The sequence below is a fragment of the Tympanuchus pallidicinctus genome, unplaced genomic scaffold (assembly GCF_026119805.1).
Source record: "Tympanuchus pallidicinctus isolate F22 unplaced genomic scaffold, pur_lepc_1.0 scaffold5, whole genome shotgun sequence".
In the NCBI taxonomy this organism is placed as follows: domain Eukaryota; kingdom Metazoa; phylum Chordata; class Aves; order Galliformes; family Phasianidae; genus Tympanuchus; species Tympanuchus pallidicinctus.
In genome coordinates, this window is record NW_026294769.1 from 8,223,310 (window position 1) to 8,230,317 (window position 7,008).

Below are 7,008 nucleotides of genomic sequence, written 5' to 3' on the forward strand. Positions count from 1 at the left end.
CTGTTGAATAATAATCAGGTGTAAATTCCTTCTGGGACTTCTGCTGACATACAGTTCTGAGGGCCAGTTTGTAATTGGGCCAGTTCTGTACTTCTCATCTGTTTTGATTCTGAATTATATCAGCTGGAAACCAGCTCCATATGTCATGTTCTCCAATTCATTACTCATTTTGGTGTGATACATTGGATCATTTCAGTGTTTTTAATGGAATTGATGAGACCAAAATATACTTGATATTTCATGTGTAGCTTAACAAGTGTCAATTGAAATGGAATAATAATCACATACCTTGTTTTAATCAGCAAGAATATCTTACTGATGCAACCTAGGATGTGGTTTGTTTTCACGGCAAGTAGGATGCCCATTTGTAGCATGCTGTTCTGTGGATGTTTTCAGCAGTAAGTTAGATCTCATCCTGTATTGCTGCTTAGGAATTTTCTTTCTTGGGTGCAGGAATTCAGATTATTCTCATGCAATTCTTGTTGGTCCAATCCTGCAGCCTGCTCAAAGTCTTACTGAATGGTGCCTTTTCTGTCCAGAATATCTGCCTTTCCTCATAGGTTGTTGTCATACTTGGTAAGGGTAACTTCAATTTTATCATCTACCTTGTTTTATAGATACTGAATGGTATCAGATGCAATATCAACCCCATAGAAAATTTACTTCTGGCTGACTGCCAGCTTGATTTTGAGTCATTAACCACTAACTTCAGAGCTTGGCCATTAGCCAGTTTTTCATCCTTCTTCTGGTCCAGCAGTCAAATCTGTATCTGATCAATTTACAAGGATATTGTGGGGAGACGGTGTCAGATAATTTGCTATAATCAAGGTAGCTGACATTCACAGCTTTTCTCTTATTCAGTGAGTAAATTGTTTTGTCACAGAAGGCAATGAGGGTGGTCTATCGTGGATCTTGACAAATCCTTTTCAGCTTTTCCATGACGCCATGTTGTCCTTCATGTATCTGGAAATAGCTTTGATTAAGGACCTGTTCTAAAATTTTCCCAGAGGCTGAATGGATACATACTGGTCTATTTTTATTTTTATTTTTTCCTCTGTAAATGGCTTAATCATCAGGGACTTCCCTTGGTCTCTATGAATTTTCAAAGGTGATGAAATGTGGCTCTGCATAATGGCAGTATCAGCAGCACCTCTAGCATTCTTGGACTTATCTGGCAGGTCTAATAGACTTGTACATGTCCTTTTGGTACAGATGATCCCTAGATTCAATCTCTTGAGGATTTACAATTTGCTCTACTACCTAATGGCACAGAGATTTTTGGTCTAAATTTATCCGTGGAGACTGAAGCAAAGAAAGCAGCTCAACATTTCCTTTGTCATTTGTAATTAATTTGCCAGCCACTTTCAGTAGTAAGTTGGTATCTTTGTTGTGCTCTGTTACTCTCATAAATATGAAATTCTTTCTTGTTATCTTTCACCAGTTTGAGTGCCAGCTGAGCTCCTGTTTTCCAAATGAGATGGCCACAGCCTGAGGACCAGATAAATAGCAGTCCGAAGCTGGACACAGGCATCTGCTGGTCCTTTGTGAGGTCTCCCTCTGCCCAGTAGGTCTCTTCTCAGGACACTATGAGCCCATTCTCTCTCACCCAAATGTTTTCCATGTGTTTCATTCTCCAGTTGACTTATTTTGATAGAGAACCTTTTTTGAAGAGTGGAGTTATTCTTATAATAACCAATTCACTGGAGTGGGAAAAGCACAAAATAAAAATACTGTATTTGTTTTCATAAGTTAATGAACACCAAGAATAGATAGGGCAGAAAAGTATATGTACTCATCTTTACTAGACTAGGAAATGATAAAAAGAAATCTATCTTTCTGTTCACAGAGAGACAGCTAAAGACAACTAGCTTTCTTGCTGTGCTGATAGCAAATAACACATCTCCTTATAGCAGCCACAGAAATAAAGATCACAACTGTTCTCTTTGGAATAAGTCATCCCATATTTGATTAAACAAATCCCGGACTACCTCTGACATTTTGAGTGAATGTGGTGATAGGACATCTCCTTGTGCTTTTTTTTTGTTTTTTTTTTTTTTTTCTTTCTTTTTGATGAAGACATTCATGCAGATTGCTCTGGTCAGTGTGACCTTAATAGGAAATACAAAGTAGTACTCAAGTATGCAACATGCATCTTTTGAAACGAATTCCTAAAATAAGCAAACACTATCAACAGTAATGACATGTCATGCTACATTACTGACAGTTCCGGTTTGCATATTTGCACACAAACAATCTACATGATTATCATGATTTATTGCAATACAAACAGCACTTCCATCCACATTGTTTTAACAATAAAACCAAAAATAAATCCAAGTATGCAGAAAAAAAGTCAAGTCCTTTCACAAGCTGAAACTGGCTTTCCCTTTTTTCTGCTTTACATAAAAATACCATGTCTCACCTATAAATCTCACCTGAAAGCGCTAACATTTTCCACTGTTCTAGTGATCATGGAAAAACTGATGTCTATCACTTATCTGGATTAGCATTTGGTTTTTAATCAGATAAGAAATCAGAAGTGTTCTGGAAATGACACTGTTTTGTCAGTTTAAGTGAAATAAACAGACTATAGAAATGATTTTTCTAAGATGAAACAATGAGAGAGATACTAAAAAATCCAAATTTTCCTGTAGAGACACAAAATATGGAACTTATTGGGATATCAGCTACATTATGTTTTGGCAAAATCAGATGTAACACAATTAATAAACACCAGTGCATATGTGCAAATGCATTAAGAAGTCAATGGTTTTAATATTAAGATGATAACCGTCTTCATTTGCAATTTCTCTGTATTATATTGTAATATGCAAATTTCAAATACTGTGTGAATGTGATCTGTAAATGTTCTCAAACTTTATCTAATAATTTATAATAATCAATAAGTTTGCAATATTTTAGGAGAGAATGTTGTACCTGGAGTTTTTTCCTTTTAGTAAATATTAACATTACTTAAAATACAGCAGTTTCAAGCTTGGGAAAATATAATTTTTTTTTTTTTTTTTTTTTTTTTTTTTTTTATGTCTTGTTTGGCCTTAGGAAGTCTTTTGCTTTTTTTCCCATTATTGTGCAGGAAATAAAGTTGATGATTCTGAGTATGTGGCATTCTCATAAATATAAAATAGATTTTCTGAATGTTCTTTGCATAGCTAAGGAGCTTTTGAATAAAACTTGTCTCTCTTTTCCTTGCAGACTCTGCCAATTACATTAGCACCCATTCTCATCTCAAGAGATTCATGCAGATAGAGCTTCTCTTCCTCAAACACTTTCCTGCCTTCAAGTGCAGAAGAAATATGCAAGTCAGTTTGAGATGATGCTGGAATAATTCCTAGGTGACAGAATATAGGGTAGACTGAGAGATGCTCCCTTCTGCAACTAATCGAATTTAAAAGAAACAACAGATTTCTCAGCTCTCTTCATTTCCTTTTCCCTCCCTGCCAGCCACTCACTTCTCCTGGATTACTACATAGTCATTGAAAGCTTCAGAAATTTCAAAAACAGGGAACAGTTTTCCCCCTTTTTTTTGTTCTCCCCAAATGTTTCAGTATGTGATGTCATTTCAAAGAGAGATGTAATATCTATGTGCAGCCAGTCATTATTGTATCACTGCTCAAATTCTCAGTTATTGAGTTTAGAGTAACAAAGTGTGTTTCTATTTAGCATGTTGATATTCATGCGCATTCAGTTAATCAAAATCTCCTAAGTCACCATGATCAATTGAATATTAAATGAATTTAATTTAGACATTTTGGTAACGTTTTCACAAGAATTCTTTCACAGAGCTCTATGAGGGTTCCATACAAATGTCTTCAGTGAAATTTAGTCTGAAGATAAAGATACAATACTAAAGTAAGATATTCTGGTGTAATACTAACTGTGTATACTAAGTTTCAATTAGGCTTATACTGGTGTTTTTCCATTCAGCCATATGTAAGTGCATTTTAAACCTATGAAACCACAAGGATAACCAGCCAAAGTATTTCTGAATGCATGAATAATATTTTATGTAAAGTCCTTCTCAGTTCTCTATGAGACAATATAATTTATACCTACTGTGTAGGTTAATTTTATTTGTTCAGTGTAGTAGTTTTTATTACAATTTTTTGAACGTAATTAGACCCTTATTTAATGGATCAATAAGTAGATGCAAGTTCTGTTACAATAACAAAACAGTAGAGTTCATTTCTGAATTATTTGTTCCTTAAAAGATAAGAATTCATGTAGGCATACCTTGTCTAGCAATACGTATTTGATATTATATTAAATTCTAAGGAAAATAAAATCAGTATAAAATTTTAATTTTAATACTAATCCACTTTTTTTTTAACTGAAGTGTTGTGATGAAATCATGCACAAACATTTTTTTTCCAAAGTTGATCTAAAATACTTAGTAGAGGAGATTTTTACTCTTAAATATCATTAATATGTGCAAGAATTACAGAACTTTTCTTTATTAGTAATTGTGTGAACATAGTAAGTACATTTTTAGAGAAGCAAAAACATTAAAGTTGGGATGCTCAAGACATCTCTCTGGTTGACTTAGAGACTGGTGTGTAGATAAAGACTTATCATAAAATGTGTTTGGCAGCCTAATTTTAAAGCTTTTACTTTGGACGGTCCATGAGGTATCTGGCAAACACAAGAATTCAGTGTAGTTGTAAACAAATACAAAGCAAGGAGGACTATAGTATTAGCTATTGTGGACAATTGCAATATGCGTTTGAAGTTACTGGCAATCTAAGCAGCCATACATAAAAGAAATAAGAGATAGGATAGGCTATTTCAGTAAGAACCAGGTGTTTGAACTGAATAGTGTAATTTGACATATCAAATAAGTGTGTGGGGGGGAGAGGGAGAGGAGAGGGAGCAAGGGAGAAGGAAGTTTCATTTTTAGCATTAGCTAAGTCTGACTGAGTAATAAGAGCTAATTTATTTTGGTTCATGTTGCCCAGCTCTGGACTGTAGGAAGAGAATTCTGTTCTCAGTAGATCCATGTGTTATATGAAAGGAACCTCCACAGGAGATGAAAAATTTGACAAATGTATTCCACTTTTTGCCTACACAACAGAGAAATTTATTCCTGTTATAATGCTGAACATGTCAGCAGACCCAGTTGAATCTCAAACTATCATTATGAAGAAGTCACATTAATGTAAACATAGCACTGATGTTAACACCTTTACTAATTCTAAACTAAAATCAGTTTCAGAAGAAAGGCTTATAAAGGGCTTTTCAACCATCTATATTCAGTCCTGCACAGTCCGATGGTGTGCATCTTCTGATGTGAGCATTCTGAAACACATACTCCATCCTCATCAAAATTCTTTTTCATAAGCCTTTGAACATATTTTCCAAAGCTATCAGGTTTGATAGGCTTCTTCAATAGTTGGTTTAGCAATTTGGGAATTCTAACTTCCTGCTTAGTAGCACTTTATAATTTAAATAAGGAGCATCTTCAGTGATCCTGCAATCTCTTCTGCAGAATCAATACTATGTGAATAACTGGCAATAAAGTGTATTTTATATCATAAAGGCAGAAATTCTTTTCCTGCCCTCAGATTTTACCATTATCTTCTCATGATCTTTCTTGTATAATCTGAAACATTGCCCTTAGTAAATTCATAGGCAGAAAAACCACTGAAACAAAATGTTTTAAAGTAAACATGGAATTAATTAGAGTTATATTTTCCACAATAAATGGTTATCTAAGGAATGAAGTTCAAATCTGGTTCACTAAATTTGAAAATAAGCTTTGTCTTGACTGTTAAATTCAACTGTGACATATGAATTTTGAAAACAACACTGTAATGGCAGATTAAGAGTATTGCAAATATGTTTCTACAGCAAGTTTGTTGTAGGAACTTGTTTCTATGGAACTTTTGACATATTTCCAAAGATACACAAAACAGTGAGATGGTAGCATTGGCTTAAATGTGGCTTAAATGGAAGAATGTTTGTGACTGGCTCTGAAAATGATTGTCTGTCTTGGTTAAAACACTTCAGTACTTATCAGATTGAATGTAGTTGCATGGCTAGGAAGAACCTGTCTCTTTACTGTTTTTTCTTTGATAAAAGTTTACCATGAAAGTTCAGTGCTGTGGTGATTGGTGAGAACCAGTTACAGAACACACATTTAGGGTGTACCAGAGCTTTATTATGAATTTCTGGAGATTCGGCCTTTGCTGCCATAGGTGCAATATCCAGCAATGGAAACGTCACAGCAACAGAAACAGAAACATCATGGGAGCAACAGATGATGGCTCACCATTAACAGCGTGGATGTTAACACCATCTTCTGGTGCTTACTGCTAGATCATGAACAGCTTGGATGCGTGATAGTGAGGTGGGAAGAACAGCTTTTTTCTGCCTGTTTTCCCATCTGTCTGATGAGAAGTTTTAGTCACAAACTTCTGAGGAAATAAACGTTGCTCTATTAACTCTTCCATGATGCACCCAGGTAGTTTTGGACTGTGTGATTACCATGTTGCTTGTTTGCCAAACTTTCAACTTATGATAACCATACGGAATTATTGATATACCTCTGATAGTCTACAAGGTGTGGATATCCAGGTGTCATTCCTGAGGGTATGGGGCTCCAATGGCCCCACGACAGGGCACAGCCAGGCCCAGTATTCACAGCTGAGCATACGGGGGAGAGTCTGAGAAAGGAAGGGCAGAAACTAGTGAGCAGGCACAGAGAACACTGGAGTGAAAGGACAAACTCCAGGCTGAAAAGAGGAGGGGGTGACCCAGTATGGAGCAGGCATTTCTGAGACAACTGCATCTTGTGGAGGACCCACTCTAGAGCATAGGAAATGTGTGAGAATGGCAGCAGGGAGAAATCTCTACACAATTACCCAACACTTCCTGCCTCATTCATTGCCTCTCTGAATGGACTGAGTGTGACCTGCAGCGATGACAACGGGGAAGGAGAGATGCTGGGAAAAGGAGACAAGAGGTGTTTTAATGTTTTTCTTCTTTGTTTCC

The 7,008-nt window shown here is 35.9% G+C and overlaps 1 long non-coding RNA gene across 1 annotated transcript; it reads left to right on the forward strand.

Moving 5' to 3' along the window:
• Positions 1 to 1,433: 1,433 nt before the first annotated feature.
• LOC128091024 (uncharacterized) lies at positions 1,434 to 4,320 on the forward strand. The gene is made up of 2 exons (XR_008211184.1): positions 1,434 to 1,564; positions 3,214 to 4,320. It is a non-coding gene; the product is annotated as an uncharacterized LOC128091024 (long non-coding RNA).
• The last annotated feature ends 2,688 nt before the right edge of the window (positions 4,321 to 7,008 follow it).